Source organism: Topomyia yanbarensis, chromosome 3, assembly GCF_030247195.1.
Source record: "Topomyia yanbarensis strain Yona2022 chromosome 3, ASM3024719v1, whole genome shotgun sequence".
Classification (NCBI taxonomy): domain Eukaryota; kingdom Metazoa; phylum Arthropoda; class Insecta; order Diptera; family Culicidae; genus Topomyia; species Topomyia yanbarensis.
Genome location: NC_080672.1, coordinates 114,629,490 through 114,653,464, shown reverse-complemented (window position 1 = coordinate 114,653,464; position 23,975 = coordinate 114,629,490). Strand labels below are relative to the sequence as shown.

General features: G+C 36.4%; 1 protein-coding gene across 1 annotated transcript in view; it reads left to right on the top strand.

The window, feature by feature from the left end:
- The window catches only part of LOC131690132 (bromodomain-containing protein DDB_G0280777), a 351,834-nt gene that overhangs the window by 44,753 nt on the left and 283,106 nt on the right, over positions 1-23,975 (top strand). The window contains exon 2 of the mRNA XM_058975671.1: positions 11,767-11,809. The gene's annotated coding sequence lies outside the window, so the exon portion shown is untranslated. The remainder of the gene's footprint in view (positions 1-11,766; positions 11,810-23,975) is intronic.

Genomic DNA, 23,975 nt, shown 5'->3' with positions numbered 1-23,975 from the left:
CGAAATAACCTTCGGCGAAACTGCATTCGGCGAAATGACCCGCTCCCCGGTACCGCAACCCTAAGCGTAGTGAGTATTGTTCTTGCGATTTTTGTGAATCCGAATACGGAACTTCATATAATTTGTTATGTAACAGCCCTGCAATGCAATGCAATTACGTATCAGGATTGTTCGTTCCCCATACATGGACGAACTTATGTACAGGGAGCTAAAACTCAACACACCAAAAAATATGGATTTTATCATTGACGTAATTCCAAACGTGACACAATTTAACAAACCGTATTCCACGTTCCGTTTAATTTTACATGAAAGATGCGCTGTAGAGTGGGACATGGTTATATGAAAAAAATAAAATTTGGTTCTGAGTAACTTTTTGGGTTCCATTTAGCTCCCAGAACGACTCTGCCAATTTTTAGCTCGATCGGTGAAACTATATTTTTGCGCCCACAGTTTAAAATTTACATGGGATTTCGTATGGGAAAATTGTCTTTTGCAAATTAATTCTTCCAAGAGTCGCCCGTTATCTCCAAAAAATAAACAAATGTCTGATTTTTATAGGAAATTTGTCAAGGAAACAAAGTCTAAAAGACTGCAAAACGATCTGATGCTTGTGGAAAAAGTTATTAAGCAAAAACCGATTGATGCCCTGAAGATTGATGAAAATTTCACTTTTCATAGCGTCACTGCTTCTGACGGTTTTATTGTATACAAAAATTTTAACTTTCTCTTATTATGTACAAAATAAGCCTCAATTTATCCCTCAAAGCCTTGCGAAGTGGCCAAGTAGTATAGATAAACGATTCAGATACGTTAAGAGAGGATTAAAACAAAATTGCGTATAATTGGACAACCAACAGCAGTGGTGCTAGAAAAAATGAACATTTTATCAATCGTCAGAGCATCAATCGGTTTCTGCTTAATAACTTTTTTCTCAAGCATCAGATCGTTTCGTGGTTTTCGAGACTTTTTTTTCTTTGTTTGTTGTTCCTATACAAGCCACATAACGATTTATTTTTAGGAAGTAATGGGCGACTCCTGGAGGAAATATTTTGTAAAAGTTAACTTCCCCATACAAAATCCCATGTAAACTTTAAACAGTGGGCGCAATAATATAGTTTCACTGATTGAGCTAAGAATTTGCACAGTTGTTCTAGGACCCAAACGGTACCTAAAAAGTTGCTCGGAGTTGGAATCTATTTTGACATTAAAAATGTCTTACTCCACTATCTGGGGCTAGGTGTCATTCTAAAATCTAAACTATCTCCCATGTAACGAAACTATGTAAGGTTTGCACGCTTATAACTCCGATATTACTAGATGGATTTTAATCATTCATACACCAACCGATTCAGAAACACCTAACTTAAATATTGGTAATAATTTAATATCTCCCCAATAAAAGTAGACTTTTAAAAATTGGTAAAATTAAAAAGTTCACGGAGAACGGGAAAATTACCATTCGTGAGGCAGATTTCTCAGACACAGCCGTCATTAGAGGGTAGGTTAGTGGCTCAATCACACACGAAAAGTCATAAATAGAAGCAACGCATGTCCGTTTAAATCAGTTGTTGCTCTTATCCCATAAGAGCAACATCTCCGGGCGATGCAATAAGCGCTATCGATTTTCGGCAACGTTGGTATTTGCACACACTCGCACCTAAGTGACTAAACCATATACGGTTAGTTTATAAATAGAGGTGACGCGTACACGTTTGAATCAGTTTTTGTTCTTATGTCGAACGGGTAAGATCATGGCTGCAGCGTCTGGGCATTTTCGGTAGCGATGGCCGTGTGCGGATTTTTCGGGTACCAGCACGGTGTCACAGAATGATTTGCAAAGTGGGTGGACGGGGTGGTTTGGATTTAATTCAATACGGTGTGTGCTGCTTAAGAGTGTTGCGTTTGAAAAAAATATATTTATTTTTATGCATGCGTGTGCGTTGTAACTTGTTAATCCATGTTTACGGCGCTTTGTAGCTGCGTAGGGTAAAGAGCCTATTGGTGTTCATGTTTCATATTTCGGTTATATGTTTTTTATCAGTAAGGCATCTGACAACGTGCTTTTGTAGTTATTGCACTGTTCAGCAGCGTAGTATTTTATATAGGAGAGTTCACTCAGGTTTTTTACGTGGATTTTGAAATTTACGCGGTTTTCATTAACGCGTTTTTTTTTAAATTTACGCGGTTTTCATTTACACGGCCTGTATCCCCTGCGTGAAAAATCTGAGTGTAATTGCATCGGAAACAATCACATTCCCAGCAGAACTTTTTGTTTTCTAATTTCAAACACTTTTGTTTCGTACTGCACACAACGGAAAATTTTAAAACAGAACTTACCGTCCCAGCAGCAGTTGAAGCGGGTGTTCTTTTTCGATTCAAATTCAAGCCATGTCTTAAGCGTTACTGGACTTAAAATTGTTTTCCCAGTTTATCCAGTCAGAATATCTGTCCTACCCTGTGTATTTAAAACACAGTTCTAATTGCGTTTTAAAGTATACAACAAATAGAACGGTTGGGTATACTAATTTAAATTTTAAAATAAATCTGTTTTAAATTATGAAACAAACCGCTGTACTGAAGATATAATTATGTCAGTCCTATTACCACATAAAACACCTATATTACATAAAACGCTGCAGAATTGGTTTAATAATACAATGTTTACACTACAGAGTTATAACACGTTTTAATAATTAGCAACAAGAAAAATGTCACCAAGATAGCATAAAAACCCGTTTTAACTGGTAGTGCGAACGTTGCATAACAATGTAATTTATCAAATAATTTCATTTTTTCCACCACTAATCGATCAAGAAATACTTAAACTTAAGATTGTTTTCTTAAGTTCATTAGTACATTATTGAAAATTTAAATGGAAAATGAAGTTTCATATTTCATGGAGAATGTGTATATTTCCGTTGGCGGGCGTGGGCTTCCTCATCACAGCTCTCAATATGGAACTTTTTTTTTGAATATATTTTCTGGACAGACCAGCCTATTTTTACTAGATGCACACCTAGAAAAAATCGTGTAAATTTACGTCTCCTGACCCTGACATATACCAGCATCAAAAATGACTTAGTTTTACGTTTGATTCCAATTTTACATGACATTGAATTTCGTAAAGCACGTAATTTTACTTTACATATGGCGTTGTTCTGAATGGTAGTAAGTGTAATTTTATGTCATTGAGCATGTAAAATATATGTTTCATGTAAAATTAAACGGAACACGGTTATTTTTCGTCAATTAGTGAATTACGGCTTGTTAAATTGTGTCATGTTTGCAATTACGTCAACGATAAAATTCAGAATTTTTTGGTGTGTGGGTCAGCCAAATAATGCCAATCACCTAGTGAGATACTTGATTAATTAATAGACTACCGTTAAAAGACCTTCAATAAATTATGTTTTGATGGGGAGGGTATATAGCAAATTGTAACATATGAAAACAGGCGAGTGAACAAGAACGTGAGTCGATATGTGTGATAGATAAAATTCATTTGCACGCTCTTGAAAAAAGCTACATTTTTAATGTCACCGTGGTCGTGTCCTGTACACAACCCTTTAATTTTTTTTTGTCCCACCCTAATCCGCAGTTCCATAAAATTACACTTATCAACATTTAAAACACACGCCGTATGTGGAGTAAAGTTACGAGATTTACGAACTTCAACGTCATTTAAAATTACAATCACACGTAAAACTATGTCATTTTTGATGCTCGTATATGTCAGGGTTAGCAGACGTCAATTTACATGATTTTTAAGGCGTGACGGATAAGTGATTGTTTCCTATCCCAGTGTGGTAAGAAACTTTACACACTTAATTTTTTGCCGAATCTCAGCTTTTTTCACATCTTTTGCCGAAATATCAACAGCTGAGGTCTCCATAAATATTCTTTTTGCTGAGATCTCAGTAAAAGTACACTCTTAGAAAAAATGAAAATTACATTTGACGTAAACAACGCAGCGATGTATTTTTCTGTCCGATAATAGGATTTTACATGCTATGAAATGTAAAATTGAATATTGTGACTCTTTAGATGTAAAACTCAGACTGAATGACCTAGAAAAAGCCGAACATCTCACATTTTTACATGTAATAAAATGTAAATTTATGTGAATTGGGACGCTCCTTTTATGTGCATCTGGAAAGACGTAAAGTTACACGATTTTTTTTGCTGTGTAACGTTTGATAACTGAGATTCGGGAAATATTTCACCGAAAATCAGCAAACAAATCTCATTTTACTGAGTTTTTAAATTTGCTGACCACACGGCTGTTAGGAAAATGTCGAGCCGAATTGAGTGTGTAGGTTTTATAAGTAAAGTTCATTCCAGGCTGTTAACTGTTCTGTGTTGGGAATGTGTTTTGTTTCCATTTTCCATCTCCCTAGCATTTCACCTCCTTTTCCATCACACAAAATGATGAGACGACATGGCAATGCGCAAAACTCAGAATAACATGGGGAACGTGCCAATTGAGCTAATATAGTCGTTTTTTACTGATTCCTGATCTTTTTGAAATTTAACGTAACATTGGCAAATAGTAGTAGATCTGATGAGGCAACCTTAGCGATTACGCTGCCAACTTTAGTTTCTATTTCTGAATATTTAGCAAATAATCTATCAAAGTATAAATACAGCATTTTTACCGGTACATAGGTAATGGAAAATCTGCAAAATTTAAATGATTCCGGTAATACAAAAATTGTATGCATTTTTAAAAAATTGGGTCTCAAAGTTTTGTAGCCTTCCCCCTCGAATAGTGTAGACAAAGACTTTAAAAAAGCCGTTTTCTACTACGCGGTTTATGAACGGTCCCATAGCCACATTCCTTGTTCACGAGATACAACGGACCCAGTACAAAAATTAATAATTGGCTCATCACGAATCTTAGTAAGAGCCTATCAATTTCCCGTGATACGACATGGAAAACCATTAACATGCTTCTTTCTACTTTACACTTTATGTCTCCTAAAACAACACATTCGTTGCATATCGGTAAGGCCAGCAACGTTTTCCACTGATTATGATGTAATGATCGACAGTAGTGAATATGGTTTCGAAGCACTCTGTAGTAAACAAACCGAGTCGTGACGTTTTTCTATGTTACGCCTAAAAATAAAACATCCTTTCACTTTACTCATGAATTACCTAATTTTACCGCACTTGAATGAATGATGCTCGATAGTTTACAAATCCTTCGCCGATTAAAGCCTGTTCCAATCCGCCTAAGCTTGTTAAATTTACCAACAACTTCGCGGCATTGTACAAGATGGGCTTAACAGCTTACAATAATCGTATTCGCACCGTTGCAGAAAATAGGCTAAACGGCTTATAGTATTAGTCAACGAGCCTAACGTCGTTTTTCCGCTACCCACCGTTCCATATGACAACAAGCCAACATCCGGGCACAATAGCAAATCTGCAGCGCGAATCTAAATAGTGTGTACCTACACACATTGTGAGCTAAAAGCTTCTTCTGCACACAAAACTGTGCATTCGTTCCTCTCAACCCTATTTTCTGCTTGCTTTCCGGATCAGGTCGACAGCAGCGTTTAAAGCACACTACCATTGCAGGCCCAAGCCACGCGCTAATGAGTTGCATTGTGTCTTGCTGGGAACAAAAAGGACTGCTAAATACCTGCGAGCCATATCACTCCGTGCGGCTCTTGGAAGAAGCACCGTTTTCGCCGCAAACAGCTGAAGAGGTGCTGCATCAACAGTGTTGCTGTTGCTAGAAAAGCGAACAACACACTTCACTCGCAGTTTGGCGTCTTCATTGCACTCTCAACACGAATTCGCAAACTAGAAAGTTGCATTGAGCGAAACGATCCGACACAAGAGGCTCAACTTTGGACCGTTTTCGTTGTTAAAAGAGTTTACAACTTCAAATGTGTGTAGAGAGGATGCTATTAAAAGTCAATTCACGATTTCGCTATCTATTTTTAATTTATCCCTATCCAATATAGGCATTGCATTAATATTTATAATTAAGAGTGGATTTTTATTGGCAATTTTTACCCGTGCCCAATTAGTTGGTTTGTTTTCGCAGCTGAAAATGTGAGTGATTTCACCAAGCCCATTTTAGTAGGGGTTCAAGTGATCCAATCACTCCGTAAAGAGTGCAATTGAAAGGCATCATCTCTTGCAGCAAATGAATGCCGAGTCGGACGGTCAAAAGGAGCTTTCCCATTTTGTACTTCACTGCACACAGAGACAGAGAGAGGCAACGCTATGCTGCTGGAAATGCTTCGAATTGTTTTAGACTAAAGATGATGGCAATGGTATGCATTTTTACATTTGCGTTGATTTGTTCGGTTTGTTTTTTATAGGCCACCCAGAAAGAAAAGATTTTTAACGAGAATCGAAAGAGAATAGTACATTTTCAAACGTCAAAATTCTACAGAATTTTAATTACCATACGTAATTACAGCTGTTCTTGAATTAGCACTTTGGAATGCTCTTTTGTTTTCAATGTAGGTTGAATTCAAGTGTGGTATTTAAGATGACTGCGAGATCCTTGTTGTGAGCGTCTTTCGGAATATTTGAATCTAACAAAAGGTGGTTTATCACGTGGTTGCCACTTCGTTACTTTAAAAAATGGCAGAGCTTTAATTTTAATAAATTTAATAAAACAAAGAATTAGCCGAAGCTTATTCCTTCCTCCAAATAAAGCAACGCCTTTCGTCTAAATACTTTTAGATAGTAACAAATTTGTTTTGCTAAGAAGTAATAGCGGTGACCCCATTGAATTCTGTAAATAACATTGTAATAGTAATTGTAATGTGGAATCAACTTAATTGTCGGGCGCTGTAGAAACATGCGGAAGAAAAATAGCATACTACTGGGAGATTCAACATGAGGTTTTGTTAATATGGCCCGGACTTTGAACAGAAGGAATGATTCTGAAAAATAATATTTTAAAGACAATTTATCTGAAAATGCTATTAGAGTTTGAATACTGGTATGCTTTAATTAGGATAGCTTGCTCAAATTCTAAATTGCAGCATGTTGGGAAACAAATATTGGTAAACCCGGGGCTACTCGAACCTACCTAAGCCAATCGCCCTTTAAGGTGGTTTGATGTGAAAGAATTTATCGGTCATAGGTCCTAATTGTTAGTTTGAAACCTCAGCTACATTTTGGGGCTATAACAATTCATCTGCATCACTCCATGGCAGCGCTAGGCGACGATTTGGAAAACTCTACGTTTTGCTATCCTTTCACAATGTAGGGGTAATTCGGACAATCATTTTTTTAAATTTTAATTTACAATGGTTATGTTTACCAGTGAAATATTTATTGGAGAAACTTCTTAAGAAGCAAAAAAAAAAAGATTGTGTCTAAAACAAAGTCGGGTGGGTAGTCGAAGCTGTCGATTAGCACATCATGGATTTTCTTTGCTGTGGAGTGACAATCGTGTGCACACGGAGGTGGTCAAAGATTTTCTTGTAAAAAACCGAAATAACCAAATATGATTTAATTTCTATCCTAAAGTTAATCGTAAATTATATCATAAATTTTATACTGTATGAAACACTTATCAAAAGAAAACTTTAAAAACTCAAATACGATTTTAATTTGCAGTTGGTCTTTTTTGTTAATTGTGTACTGCAATTTATTTTCTATTTCATACTATACTATAATTATCTCATTGATTTTGACCGACTATTTAAAAAGGTATCAAGTATTTTTGAGTTCCGTGCTCTCGAAAAATTCATTCTGAATCGCATTTTACTAATAATGCGAAAATTTGCAATCTGTAGATGGGTTTCAAAAAAGAGTGGTTTTTTTACTTAAATTATGCTGTTAAAATAGAATCATTAGTCTAAATGCGATTATTTATCTTCTACTTATTTTAATCCACCGTAAACACTAAATTAATCACGAAAGTATCTATAAGAAAGAAGAAAACTCAGGAGTCTTCTTTTAAAGTGTTCAATTGGTCAAATAGGACTCGAGAAACGAATTCTGCATAACTTCACAAATTAAAAATAAACATTTTGCTATATTTCTATAAGTTGAGAAAAATATGTGTAAAAACTATTTTTTCTTCATTAAGGAGAAAATTGTTTAAAACTTTGCGCTTGAAAAGCACAAAACCTATAACTAAAGCACAAAACCTATAACTAAATTACGGAATTTACGTTTCGACTTCGTCTCATTAGAATCCGACACTAACTTTGTGACACGGACAGGGAATATAGCATAGTGCACATTGCATTGGCTTGCTAAGCCAAACCAAGTTTCTGCGAGACATCATACAGAAACATAAATAGTGTTCCGGCGCTAGCTTAGCCCTGGCACTAAGTTAGTGTCGGATTCTGATGAAACGAAATTCCATTACTAATTAAGAAAGAACAAGAAAATCCACGAAGAAAACGATTCGTAGTACACTTAAAAATTATTATTTAAATATGAGAATCCGAAAGTTCGTTTTTCATCTTCAACAAACTATCTCAATTTGAATATTTTTTTGCATTTTTTGCCGTTTTGTCGGGAAAATTTTATATTCTTCATATAATCTAAAGATTTTATTCATTCCAATTTTTTTCTTATTCTATTGTTTCATATTTTAATTTTCTGCATGTTTTGTTGTTTCTTTTTGTATTTTTCATATATTCTAATAAACCTATTTTAATATTTTCTCCATTCGAACTTTTTCCATATTTTTCATTTTCTAATAATCATATTTTTTTCTATTATTTCGTTTTAGTTTTTTTAATTTGATGTGAATTTTTTTGTTCTCCATTTATCAGTTTTGAAATTTATGCTTCTCTTCTGTATTGACATTTTTCAATATTCTTTAATTTTTCTTTATTGTTGTGTTCCATTACCTTTAGCACTTTCCTTTATTTTATTTTAAGCAATTTTGAATTGCATGTTTTTCATTTTGTTTATTTTATCATTCGAACAAATTTTCCCCACTATTTTATTTTATCTTTTTTTGTTTTGTGCGAGTTTCTGTTTTCCATTTCATCTAATTTTATGTCTTACTTTAAATGAATTTATTTAATATTTAACCCATTTATTTTTTATCTTTTTCTTATTTTTCTTTTTGCCTTTCTCATATAGAAAGGTTATGCAATCACTCTGAAAAATGTCAACCTAATCCCGGCCCGGAGGGCCGAGTGTCATATCCTATTCGACTCAGTTCGTCGAGATCGGAAAAAGTCTGTATGTGTGTGTATGTGTGTGTATGTGTGTGTATGTATGTGCGTGTGTGTCAAATAATGTCACTCATTTTTCTCAGAGATGGCTGGACCGATATGCCCAAACTTAGTCTCAAATGGTGCAACTTTCCCATCGGCTGCTATTGAATTTTGGATCGATCGGAATTCTGGTTCCGGAATTACGGGTTTCAGAGTGCGGCCACACAGAAATTTCTCATATAAACTATAGGAAAAATAAAAATAGAATTTTTATTTTTGATGCTAAATGTGTTCAAGGTGCATGAAACGTCGAGATTTGATGCAAACTCGAAAAAAAATTTGACGACGATTTACTTTTTTGGATTTTGCACATTTTTGCCTTTCTCATATAGAAAGGTTATGCAATCACTCTGAAAAACGTCAACCTAATCCTAATTTTTTTTCGACTCGCATAAGGTTTCTGGATTTTAACAGGGGCGTAGTTGATGGTTTACGGAGAGGGGTTAAACCCCCCTATACTGTTCACTCCCCTCCCTTAAAAATCTCCTTAAATCACCCCTCAGACCACCACCCTATCCAGCCCTCATACCCCTCCCTTTCAACCCCATCATCTTTAAACTACCACTATATCACAAAGCATACCAATTTAAGCTGGGGAGTCGTTCGTTCATGGGACGTTCGCCCTCCTCACATACCCACCCCCGCATGACAAAATGAGTTAGCAAGCAGATAACATTGATCTAATGCTGATTAGGCTAATGAAGTATGATATTTTTTTGTTTCAAGTGTTTCACCGTCGACACGCAGCTCATCAAGTTCGTGGCTGGCATGCCATTGTGTATAAGTGCAAAGTGTAGGGGAGACTGAGGAGACTTGATCCCCGGGGAGACTTGATCCCATTATTGTAACTCAAAGGCGGATCAGAATACATTAATCAAATATACTAGAAAGTTGCGTAGTTTTATCTAAACAAATGTTTCTTTAACACAAAAAAATAAATTGGACATGTGTTACCGAATTTTTACCGATTTAAAGAAAAAAATCTCAGAAGAACTGAAGAAGATTTATTTTCCAAATTTTCAAACTTTTATACAATTGATAAAGTCTCCCACTGCATACTATACTTTTGCATACAGAAATACAGGAGAATGTCAATTATATGAATACGCTATGATTGAGCTGATTTTTTTGTTCAACTATATTTGTACTAAAGTTTGCTGAAATAGATGCTATGGGTTCACTTGATCCCTTCAAATTCGTGGAGATTTGATCCCCTTCGCCATGCTTCATACACACTACTGAAAATAACCAAATTCACACCAGAACAATTGAAGTCATTGTTGCCATAAAATAACAAAAAAACTGTCAAAAATGAACGCTTCATCATACAAAAACTTAACTGTAAATGTTTACTACAGCATACGTACCGACCATGCATCCCACATTTGACGTTCCTCAACCATAATAACGACAGCTTTCAAATCATTGCACAGAGATTTGGGGAATTCGTAATAAAAATCAGGTGAGAGATGGATAATATGTAGTAACAAAAATAGTAAATCACAACAATTTAATCAATACCACAATACATTTATAACATTGAATGGGATTAGGTACCTATTTTTGCCCTATTAGGGAGGGTGTCACATTATTTCATTATTAATTTTATTATTACAGCTTCTTTGCTTTTTTATTAGGAGCCATTTTTTTATTTCGATTATGGAGGTTTCAGCCTTAAGGTCATTCGCCTCTTATTAAGAGCCAATATAATAACAAAATTTCTTGAGAATGGTGAAAATCTTCTGTTTGAGCACAGCAAAAACTCTAATCGAGTACCCCAATTATCGCAACACCATTTGAGCCAATGCGTTGAGCAAAGATGGCAGACGCTGTTCTAACCAAAGGCTTCAAATTGGTAGGATGATAATAGAAACAGGGTAAAAATAGGCTTATTACCCAACATGCTCTTTTAAACACGTTTTCAAAAAATAATCAAGTGTCCCCAAATTAGGGATCGAGTCTCCACTAATCAAAGAATTTTCCATTTTTTTGTTGTTTTCCAAAAATGCTCTTAGCTCATGTCCAGTATAATATTTCCATGTAATTTTTTTATGATTATCAGTCAACCCTAGAAACAATATAAAACTACAAAAAATACATAGTTTTTTTACCATTCCACGGAGTAGGATTGAAAAATAAAAAAGGGGATCAAGTCTCCTCTGTCTCCCCTACTAAGAATGTAATGGACATTTCCACAATTATGTTGAACATAAAAAGTCTCTGTGCCATAGTTTAGAGAAATGAAAAAGGCACAATTGCACCGCTAGGTGGATTAAAACAGGTTTTTGTAGTATTTTTCACTTTTATCTGTTTTCAGTTGTTTCTGTTTTCTGTTTTTTTCCTTCAATATATTCCGTCCAATTGTTTCTATGTATTTCAACTTCGATTATTCCATTGCATTTTTACTAATCTTATGAGAAATCAGCCTATATAATGCTTTAATCTTATAATATATTTCTTACTCCTTAATAGAATGCATGAAATCAAACTACGCTCAAATCATTATTCTCTGTATCCGTCCTAACTGTAATTTTTTTTTTTACAGGAATATACCAATAGCAACAGCATAATGTGATAAATTCTCCGAGGTAATTTTTAATTTAAAATATGACATATTACGTTTTTTTTCATTACAGCCTTAACCTTCTATGGGCCATTTGCTGGCTGCATATCATATCTTTTTATTTTTCCGAAAACAATGAAAAAATTTCTTTTGCTTCATCTGAAAGTACAATTCCTTAAGAATCTTTTCTCATCTCTTCTACCAAGAGCTGTGGTAACTTGATACTTTGAACTCGGTTATCTCGAAACGTTGGTTTTCCAAAAAGGCTTTTTCGTGATCACGATTGTCAAAACCAATCTTTTGCCTTTTCCGATTTAATGGCTGGCGTCCAAAAGGGGGTAACACACAATTTACAGATCCTTTTCTTATCCTTTGTTTAAGAATTATAGTTTTTTTTGCCAAAGTTGTTGCATAGAATCTTGTTCTTTATTTGGTCATTTCATATTAGTTTAGAATTCAGGCGGCGCTACTGTCAACTTTTTAATGGAATGCGTTGCGTTGCGTTGCGTTGTGACGATGATTTTGGCGGATTGCACACTGACTTCATCATGTTTGACTGCTGATTATCTAATAAGAGTTGCTTAGGAAATGGTAAGTAGGAATTCATACCAATTCGACCCATATTAAAACCTCAACAGCATGATAGCCATCATTACCGGCCGCCCCCATCTCCATCGTTCACGGGGAAGGATAAAAGATAAGGTAAACAGGAAGTGTTGATGCTCCACCTACTTAACGGAAAGACGACGATTCATCAGACACTTCCATAGGTGTCGGGGAGATGGTAGTTTGGAAGGGTATCAGGTCTAGGATTCGCTCCAAGCAAGCGATGCGACCTGTAAAGCATATTTTATTACGTAGTTGTTTAGTTAGTCTTCGAGTGCACGATCACTCGAAAAAGAGATCTTGTTTAGTTTTTGGTTTTTTTTAAACTCTGGGCAGCCGGCTACCGAGAGTATACTATGTTCCCTACACAAAAGCAATTTGAACTCCACTCGGAGTGACACATTATACAGGCAAAAATAGCGCGAGATGTTATAAATCAAGGAAAGTATTTCTTATTTTCCATATCAGATTTGTGGAATACAAGTATGCGAGCGATAATAACGAACACTGGAGGGAAATATAAAGGATTGTTAACCTGATGCACGGGCTTGTTAGCAATAACGGAGCTTGAAATTAGGTTCATAAAAACAGACGCGGCGAATTTTCAATACGTATTGACCCGTGATCATAGGTACTAGTCAGATTATTCGTATTGGGGCTAATTTCCGATCAACTATTCATTTTTACGGCAATGTTTTCTCGACTAGATCTGTTCGCATCCTCTCATTCTGCTACTATCGGCAGAAGGCTGATAGCACCCAGTCGTCGCCGGTCTAAGGACCAAATGTCATCAATAGACTTAGACTCGCGTGGAGGCATGAGATAGGAAACTTGTGAGAATTTTGTTACCCCACCGTTTGACGACCTACTGTCAACTTTTTAATGGAATGATATAGAAAGATGGTGTCTACCACAAAGCTGTATGTCAGGTAATTATAACCCTAGTAACAATTGAGGTTTTATGGTAGTTTTATAGCCATCAGAAGTATATCTTCTAAAGATACTAAATTTGTAAGTCCCACAAGTTTTGAAATTTGGCGATAACATAACATGTAAGTTATTTTTTTACTAAAAACATGCTCTATCTCGAAACGTGTAGGACTTACAACGTTTGCATCTTCAGAAGATATATTTTAAATGATTGGACCTACAACTTTCTCGAGGACACCATATTTCTACCAAGCTTTGTTAAAATTGTTGATAACAGCTCCGCCGCCTTAGCGACTGAATTCTTAACTAGTACGAAAGATAATAATCGATACCACTTTTTGCCTTTCTCCTATAGAAAGGTTATGCAATCACTCTGAACATCATCAACCTAATCCCGACCCGGAAGGCCATCTGTCATATACCATTCGACTCAGTTCGGCAAATGTCTGTGTCTGTGTATGTGTATGTATGTGTGTGTATGTATGTATGTATGTGATCAAAAATGTGCACATCGGTTACTCGGAGATGGCTGAACCGATTTCATCAAACTTAGTCTCAAATGAAAGGTACGTTCCCATAGGCTGCTATTGAATTTCATTAAATTCCGAGTTCCGGTTCCGGCGTTACGGGTTTAAGAGTGCGGACACACAGCAAATTCACATTTTTGTCTTTCTCCTATAGAAAGGTTATGCAATCACTCTGAACATCGTCAACCTAATCCCGGCCAATTTTTTTACTTACATAGGTTTTCTGTATTTTAACAGGGTCGTAGTTAGGGGGATTCGGTGAGGGGCACCCCCACATCACTCACCACCCTTCCCTAAACCGCCCTTCCATCATCAAGTACCCCTCCAGGCGAATAAAATTTTCTAATTCCTCTATAATAAACTTTCCTAGTGGGTCTGAAAAACCTGTGAAAAAATTGGTTTGAAATGATTTTGAGTTGAGAGACTAATTTAAAATTTCTTAACAAGTTGAAATTTTTTTGGCGGGGTCCAAACCCCCGAGCCCTCCTCCGATATTATCGTATTATCGTAGCATTATGCTGCTCAATTCCAGTTACACTATGATAGACGATGCTCCTATGGGATGTTTTAAGGTTTCTTAAATTATATTCAATGCAGTTGTTTGAACATTTCCCGTATTTGTTCTATGCTTTTCAAAACTGAATTTTCCTCAAGAAAAGAAACATACCACTAAACAAAATAATGAATAATAAAATTTCACCTCCCTGCAGCATGAAGTGATTGAGATGTTATTCTGCATACCAGTCCATATAGCAAAATAAAATTTTCAGAGCGATACACTCAACCGGAATGTGCAAAACCCGTCCAGTTTACCACAGGCACACATTGTTACACGCAACAAAGCCACGGCGAATAGCACATCGCTCTATGCCAGCTAGAGTCGTAGAAAAAGGCGAATGCAAGTGTGAGACGGCGGGGAATTCTTTCGTAAAAGGCACTTTGGCACATGGATGTTTTTCGAACGTTCAAGACCGAACGTTCAATTGATAATAAATGGCGTCCAGACGGTGGGCCCACGGTGGAATAGTGAATGTATCTTTTTCGTTAAAAATCAAAACCGAAGATGAATAATGGTTATGAGAAACGTAGGAGTTTGAGAAGTTGCTAGAATTGTGCAGGTAGTTCAAAAACAGTTCTTAGTTAGAAATATACAGCCCATGATCGTATGCTAGTCCTATTTTCTATGGGATTTCCATATTTATAAAACTGATTTGCGATCATAGGCGGCATAGAAGCATATCAGAATATCGCTATATGTTTTTGCCTCTTGCATATACCAACATTAAACAATATGCTCTACAGATTAATTTTTATCCCTTGATGGGATGTAATTGGCTCGCTCTTTTGCCTATAAATTTTAATTTATATCGCTTCTTTCTCTCGCTGGTTGCAACTGATTGAAAATCAAACTAGATGTAATTGGTAATTATGATTTAGATTTTAGTTCTGGATTTGTTTACAAACAAGTCCATAACTAATAATTCATGCAAGAGAAATAAATTGCAATAATTTTCATAACATTTTCACACCGTCGGACCCACCGTTGATAGATCCGTTTTCGCTACGGCTGAATTCTCCGGTAGGGCGTGTTCACCAAACCGCGTGTGAGATATCTTCTTACACTTCCATCATCGTCTTGCTTTTATTAAACACTGTACTTAAATGCTACAAACATCTTAACTGGGTTGCTGCGCAAACTGCCGGTGAAGTATCATAATTTCATATGCTGATCGGTGGTTCGTAGAAAAAAAAACACTGTTGGAATTCTGTACGCAGACAGTTGTACACCCTTGAAAAATGTTTTCCCATCATCAGCATCGGCCGGCTGAAACTCGCAGCGCAACAATTGCACTCGAAGGGGCATGTTATAAAGTGAACACACTCACTTGCGGTGGTTTGTATATTCCTATTATGATTATTCATAGTCGACTTAGCTATCCATATGCCGATTAGAAGGCAAAGGGTATGGAGTGCTCTTGAATTTTGATTCGTAACCTGACCTGCTTTCGGCAGCTGTTCTTGTGCCGAACCGGGAACTCTTTATGACCCGATGATTCGTATGGTTTCTTTGCGCTGGTCGATGTTAAAAAAGCTCACAACGATGACACGACCAACTTTTGGACCAAACGGTTCAGTTTAATTCAAATATAAACCGTTTCTTGGCATCGACCAATAAGTAGCACCGTAAACCGGAACACTCGATACTTTTTTGTTGATAAGTAGGGGGATTTAGCCTGAATGGTCTACCGCACCATTTATATAGTACTTTTTTTATTTAGCTTATAGTGGTTTTAACCTTAAGGTCATTCGCCTCTTCGGGTTGGAAAAGTTTCTTAGCTAACTTTTTCGGGAAAATAGTCGAAATAAAATAGTTAGCAATAAAAATCTCGGATTTTTTAAATAAATTATTGGACAAAAATATTTACGGTTTCTAAAAAAGTGATCAGTTTAGTTGAAGTTGCTTGATTTCATTAATATACAAGGATTTGTGTTCATAAAAAGTACATTAAATGACAAAAAAAAATCGTTGCCAGTAGATGCTGAACATGTTTAGAATATGTTTTGTATTTTGTTTCGATGATTTTGTTAGAGGAAATCATCTTATCGCACGTTACTGACAAAAGTCTCATGATCAAACTTACCCCGGTGATCAAAGATGCCCCGTTTACGGTACAACGTTTGAGCCAACTCGTTTTTGTGTGGATGGTCTGCGTCATGATGGCCCAGTATTTTTCAATTAGCAGCGATTCTGGTGTGTTCAAGGGATTAAGATCATTTGGTACGAAATTGGGCTCCTAAGACTTGCACCACTCCAGCACATATTTCGAGTAATGGTACGAGATTAAATTCTGTCAGAAAAGTGTAAATCCATCGTGAGATCTCAGAAGTGAAGTAGACGCTTTTGGAGGCATTTTTTCAAGTACACTTGCTCATTGACCGTTCCGGTTCTCACGAACGGGGTGCTTCACTTCCACACGAGCAAATAGCTTGCCAAATCATACATTTTTGGCAAACTTAGACATCTTCTGCTATCCAGCTTTCTCAGGAATGTCGAACTCATGATCAGCTGTAAAGAAAAGGAAGCTGCAGGAATTTTGCTTCCATCAATTGTTGAGTGTAGAGCTTATTCTGTCATTCATCCTAGTATTCTGTCATTCATCGCGATTTGGAGTCTTTTAACTATTGTACGTGTGTAGTCCTGCACTTTTGTCGTGACTAACGACTTACCTTTCAATATAGGGGTCCCTTTTTAAAATTTGGGAAGAAAAATGATGTAAGGTTTTGAACGCTTATATCTTTTGTTGCACTGAATGGATTTAATCAATTTCTTCGGCATTTTGTCGAAAATATTTGTACCAATGTTGTATTAAATTCTGGAATATGTAGTACATTCATTATCAACGGAAAAATAGTGTTTTGAAAAATCTTTCGAAAACGAGTCGGAAAAGTGAAAATTTTCAGCCCATCTCGCACAGAGCCGTCAATATGGTGCACCAACCGAACAATAAAATTCGTATTGGGTTGCTTGACGAGAGAAGTTGGTGGGGGAAAGCCGCCATATTAGTTTTGGTTATGCCATTAGAAGCCGGACGGAAAGGAAAGGCTCATGCACGGCACGAGAACGAGCGAGAAAGCGATTGTAGTGTATATTAGCGTTACGTACATTTTGAACATTAATAACTTTCCTTCTACTAAACGGATTGCTAATCTTGTTTCATAAATGGAAGAAAAACGTTCAACGATTGTTACCGATACGTTGTTTGCTATATAAAATTTGTTTAAATCGTTCAAAAACTACTTTAAATAAAAATAAACATTAATGATAAAACCTATGCATAGGGGTGTCGCAGCTTTTCTCGAAGCCAGACGTGTGTAAGACGCAATGCATAACGGACGTGCGTGCTAGGTGGTCGTGAGAAGCTGCATCGGATGACCAATCAAATCGGCTACCACCGGAGAGAAGAAGAAAAACGTTGGTGGAGGTGGTGGCGGTGAGAAGGCCAAAAAGTTAAAGGCTAAGAAACGCAGTCACTGAAAAGGTGGTAGCAACTGCCACTAAAAGCCAAAGAAGGCCGCCAAACCTGCCAAGAAAGCTGCCCGAAGAAGATAAGTAAATTCACGCGTCTTTAATGTTGCCAACAGTCCTTTTCAGGACTAACAAAATACTTGTAAAGAATTAGTGGTGCTTATTTTCCGTTAGTGCTGTTAATTGTAGATGGATTTGTGTCATAGTTATATGCAAACCGTCCTTAGGATGAATATATAATGAAAAGCAATTATATTAGGAAGTTTCAAAAGATTCTCGTCCTGTATCACCATAGTTATCTACAAACCGTCCATATTAGGACGAATGCATAATAGAAAAAGATGGGTTGGTAATGTCTAGGACATAACCGGAGTGTCGTGACTACTCGTTTGACTTGTAATTCAATTCGAATGATACTCAATGAAATATGTGGGAATGTTTCAAGTTATTCTTTATAATAATTATGGTGGTTCTGAAAATAACCTTTGTTGTTGGCGTCTGCATTGATAAGGGATGCATTGGATTCTAAGCTCGTTGAGAATTCATTCATGAAATGAACAAATTTGAAACATCAATGTTAAAATCTCTCGAAACAACCATCGGAATCTTTTTCCTAGCGTACAGAAATGAATCACGCTTAGCGTAGAACTAGGAGCGGGTAATGTCCGGGACATAACCGCGATTATCATATTCTCAAAATTCTGCTTGTATCTCTTTCAAATGGCTAAATTTTACGCATTATGTTCGATTCATTGGGCTCAGCGAAATTTTCCTAGGGATCCCGTTCGTTAATCTATTCAGTAAAACAAATTTATTACCGAGTTCTCAGCATTGAATACAGGTCAATAATTTCATATAATGATTTCAACAAGCAGACAATGTACTTGTATGACAGGTGGGAGTGTTCTGAAGTGTTTTAGGGGAGGTAACAACATAAAATTGTGTATTGGACATTTCACAATGATTCTCCTTAACCCTGCAAAACCACGGGGTTAGCAGCAGAGTTTGTTAAGTTGTTTGGAAGAGATGACAGTTATTATATGATAACTAAAAATATAAAATTTTTCTATAAATTGCAAAGTTATTGCCGTTTTAACCTGAAAATTTGTCATTTCATTCATATAGGAACAATCATTGAAATTATGTCAATTTATGCTTTGCAAGATTTGAAAAACCTTCGAAGTGTGGTCACGACACCCCTGTTTTGTCATATACATTACCAATTTATCATTTTTGTGTATCGTGTACAAACGATTTGGTTAAGGACTGTTTTTGCACTACCAAAATCACTCAACTATTGGAATCCCTCTTGAAAGCTTAGACAACCTGCTTGAGATCCTACTCATTTTAATTATACGGTTGAAAATAATTAGAACGGTTTTGCACTAAATTTCGAATTTCAACGAACGAAAATGAAAAACATGATATTTTGAACATGTTTCATAAGTGATGCCTTTTATTCGTTGTGTGCCTACATAATTATTTTCTGTCATATTGGTTGACGATTTGCCATTCATACTTTATCTATAAAATCAAGTACACCGATTTAGTACATAATTGTTTTGGATTCGGCATCCGCATGAATTGCTTCAAATGGCGAGTATTGTGATTTGCTGACGATTTAAAAAGGTAGTGAGGTGATACATAAGAGAAAGTGAGCCCTTATTCCTCTCATTAGTCAGAATGCCACACTTTTTCGCTGATAACTCGATTTTCAATGATTGGATTGCTCTTAAATCGATTTCAGCATCTTTGCTTCGTTCCTGAGAAGCAGTACTACAAAAAAATCTGGCTTGGAAAATGCATTGCAAAATATTCGCGTTTGAATGAAATGAAAAGTGGGGATGAATAGAGGTGCAAAGATGAATTAGGGCACAGTAATCCTAGAAGATAGAATCCAATCTAGAAAACTGAGAATTCCTTCTTGATTTATTGTTGGGCTTCTTGTATTTCGAATTTGAAGCAAGTAGCGGAGGTGAAAGGTGATTGAATCGAAAAGCATGCCAAAACTAAGAATCAAAGAAGGCACTACATTAACATTGAACATGATTTGTCGATCGGAAAAGTTATTAGGCAAACAAAATATGATAAAAAATGGAACGTTAGATTTAACTAAAGAGGGCTTCCTTGAACAAATCAAATTTGTCGGTAATACCAGCTGAGGGTATCGGTACCATGGAACCGGTTCTCTTTAACAAGGGTCGGTACTAGGAGCCCCAGTTATACCGTTTCAAACCACGACTTACTGTAGATTGTACCATTCCCGGTTTCTTGCTAATGGCACAGTAAGAGATAGCCGGAGTTCCAAGCAGTGATGCAAGGTAATATTTTTTGAAATCTGTATTGGCATATGAATTTTTTTTTAAAATCTGCAGCACGACGTCAAACATTGAAATAAAAATGAGAAACCTGTGCTTTTCTGTGCATAATACCAGAAAACTGTGGAAATCTGCGCATTATGACAAAAAACTGTGGCAATCTGTACAGTTTTAACGATCTGTGCAGCATACTGAAAATTTGTGAAACACAGATTAGTCTGTGCACCTGACATCCGTGGTTCCTAGGTACGTGTGCAAAAAATGTTTATGCCGCTGATGTTCTTCTGATTCTATTTTCGTTTTTGGTGCACAATTGTTAGTAAAACTTGCACAATGTAAACAATACACATTGAACTAAATTCACCTAAAATTTCAATAGAATGGAATGTTACAGTAATGGAAAAATGTTAAAGCAATTTGAAAGAGATGCAATTTGATTCCGTATACCCTCTAGTAGCTGCATTATCGTTGCACGCTTATTTCGGAAAAATGCCCTGGTAGAGAAATTGGAAATTAACTTCCCCACTGGAATATGAGTAGGAGAAGAAAAAACATTGTTATTGTTACATAAAAAGATTTTCGAAAGTGGTATCACGCCCTTAAGGGAACTTGAGGTGGGTCAAGAAGTAGTCACGTATACCACTCAGATAACGGCGCTCAGTGGCCAAAATCATATGCTGGACTTCGGTGGTGTTTTCGTGAATTCAGCAGTTTCATGAAATATGATAGCGTTTCTTTTGACGTCTTTTCTGACCACTGAGCGTCGGTATCTGAGTGGTAAACGTGACTGCTTCTGGACCCACTGAGCCCAGGTTCTATCCCAGGTCGTTGAAATTTTGTGACGTGAAAAATTTTATGCTCACGTCAGCCATTGGTCTCGCTCCTTCCTGTTGATGGGTCATTTTTTTGGGTACAGATGACCTATCTGTTGTCGGTGATAGGCACTCAGTGCGAATGGATACTGGACACCTAAGGGACCGTTCATAAACCACGTAGACCGAAATTTGCGAATTTTTAACCCCCCCTCCCCCCTAGTAGACCTTAGGAGACTTTTACTAACCCACTCCCCCCCCCCCCCCGGCGAAAAGTCTACGTAGACTTTTAATTTTCTTTTATTCGCGGGAAATGTGAAATTAGCAATTAGCATGAAGCACATTGTAATGTTCAATTAAAAATTAGCGTTCAGATTTATTTCAAGCTTTTTAAATATTAAAGAAAGGTTTTTCACAGTTTTTTGTCTATGATTGATCAAATCAAATAATACAAATTCAAAGTGCTTTTCAACGTTTGTGTAGCGGAATACTTCTTTTCAAGGTTAGTCACTCAAGTATATGTAAAAAGATATATTACTATAACTAGTTCAAATTTTGGCCGAAGTGCGACCAACACCAACAATGCAGAATTGATAAACTCTTTTTGAGCCTTACTGGTGCATTCAAAATAGTTAAATTATAAGAAACAATTACAAAATAATACTGTCGATGCGTACTATCATCTAGACTAAAATAATAAACCAAACATGCACACAAATTTCACTTTTCAACAAATTTCAATATTTCTAAGATAATAAGATAATATTAATTAAGAGAACGAAGCTATTCATATCTTCCCAAAAATATTTATTTTTCTTATGTAATTAATAGCCATATCACCTGAGAGAATTATCGCAAAATATCAAAGTTTAACTCCGAATATTTTCGAAGATAAATGTAGTCCGGTTTGCACGGAGTTGCGTAGGGTCAAGAGGTAAATTTTAACGGGTGTTTAAAGATTTTGAAATCAATGTAAATGATTGCAAGAGAAACTGATTAACTGCACTAAACACTTTGTTGTAGAAGTTTAACTACACTACTGCTTTAACCACCGAAATCAATAAATAAAAAATAAAAAAATTAATCCACTTATTGGTAAAAATCAGGTGTTTTGTTGTTACAACAGTGGTTTTAATGTTTAACTCTGACCATTTTTTGAACTTTTTATGGTTCATGCATTTAATGGTCCATGCATGTCTGCTAACTAGTGGTGTCTCAGATGATTTCACAGTCAAAATCTTCCGCCGAGAGGAATTTTGGGCGATCGTCTTTGTCTTTGTCATTTTATATTATTCCTAGATCAAAACTATATCAAAATATACGCAAGAAACAACAACGTGTGAAGCTGTCCAAAAAAATTGTGGGTTCTGGGTTGAGTGGTCGCTTAACGAGTAGTTACCTCAATAGTGTACTGCACAGCAAATAAAATGTTGTAACTTTACGTCTTGCCAGATGCACATTAAAGGAGCGTTCCAATTCACATAAATTTACATTCAATTACATGTAAAGATGTGAGTTGTTCGGCTTTAACTAGTTCATTTAGTCTGAGTTTTAAATCAAATAAGTCATAATATTTCATTTTATATATCAGAACATGTAAAATCTATTATGAGACAGAAAAATACGTCGCTATGTTGTTTACGTCAAATGTAATTTTCATTTTTTCCAAGAGTGTAGCTTTGAAGTGTTTGCCTAAAAACACCTAGCAGAATAGACCGATATTTTAAATACAACTAACTCTCTTTAAATCTCATTTATAATTAGTAATACGAGAATAACAAAAAATAAAAGTCTACGTAGACTTTTTCAAAGACACCGCCCCCCCCCTCCTCCCTCGTAGACAAACGTAGGCTTATGCCAGACCCCCCCCCGTCCCTCCTATGAGTCTACGTAGTTTATGAACGGCCCCTAACCAATATCGGGTTTAATTTTCTTTGTACAAAATATATTACAAAACTTACAAAACTGCTTACAAAACAGGGAATTAAAAAAACATACCCCCTCAAAACGATAATCCAAGCAAAGCTTTGATACTGCTTTCTGTTTCAACTGACTTCGCAGCCGATTCTTAGTGTATTGGGCGAGGTGCTACGATCCTTCCGACTACTGAAAATCCTTCCGGAAGGGTGACTTATAAGCGCCTGACCCTCTGACCTATCAAACCAGAGCAACCAAGCGATTCACGTATAATAAAATAAACACCGTGAACTGAACAAGGGCATTTCAAACAAAACTCAATATTTCTCTGAAGCCACATGCTACAGTAGGTCTAACTGACTTCTTATTCAATTCAGTTCACTCGCTTCGAACGCCGCCCGCTTCGATTTCTATTCCTGATTCCTTTATTTCTGTTCCTGCTCACTGAGCCCGTTCAAAAATGACTTTCTATAGCTAAGATTGCCTTTGTGATCAAACGGATGTTGAAATAAAATCGATTCATCGGCTTGAAATTAAATCAATGGTCCCCATTTGGGCCCTTTGTGATTTTCATCCCCGTCAAAGAAAAGCGCTGATATAACGATATTCGACTGTAACCGAAATATCAAAGATTCGCCCTAATGAGCCCTTTTTGGTAACCAGTCTAAAACAAACAAATGACATTAATAGTGACGACCCTTTTTCGAAGGCTTATCGCGTGTAAATACCTGCAGATGAAATTGAGATCGACGAGGTTGTCACCGAGACGAGTTTGGTTTGCGCGAATGTGCTAAGTCTAAGTCTCGGGGCATCTGGCCCTAGCGCAGTGTGTCCATTGCCATTCGTAAAGACGGTACTTCCTTGGATGGAGGAATCTTCTTTCAGTGGACGGTACGACGCACTTTCTTAAATAATATGAAGTAAGAGACAGACATTTCGGGAGGTATTATAAATTTAATGACAAGTCAGAGGATAGTACAGCAAAAAATAAATAGTATCGTGGTTGTATTGTCTCTCGATATATTAAAAGATGCTACTGATTTTCTTGGGAACC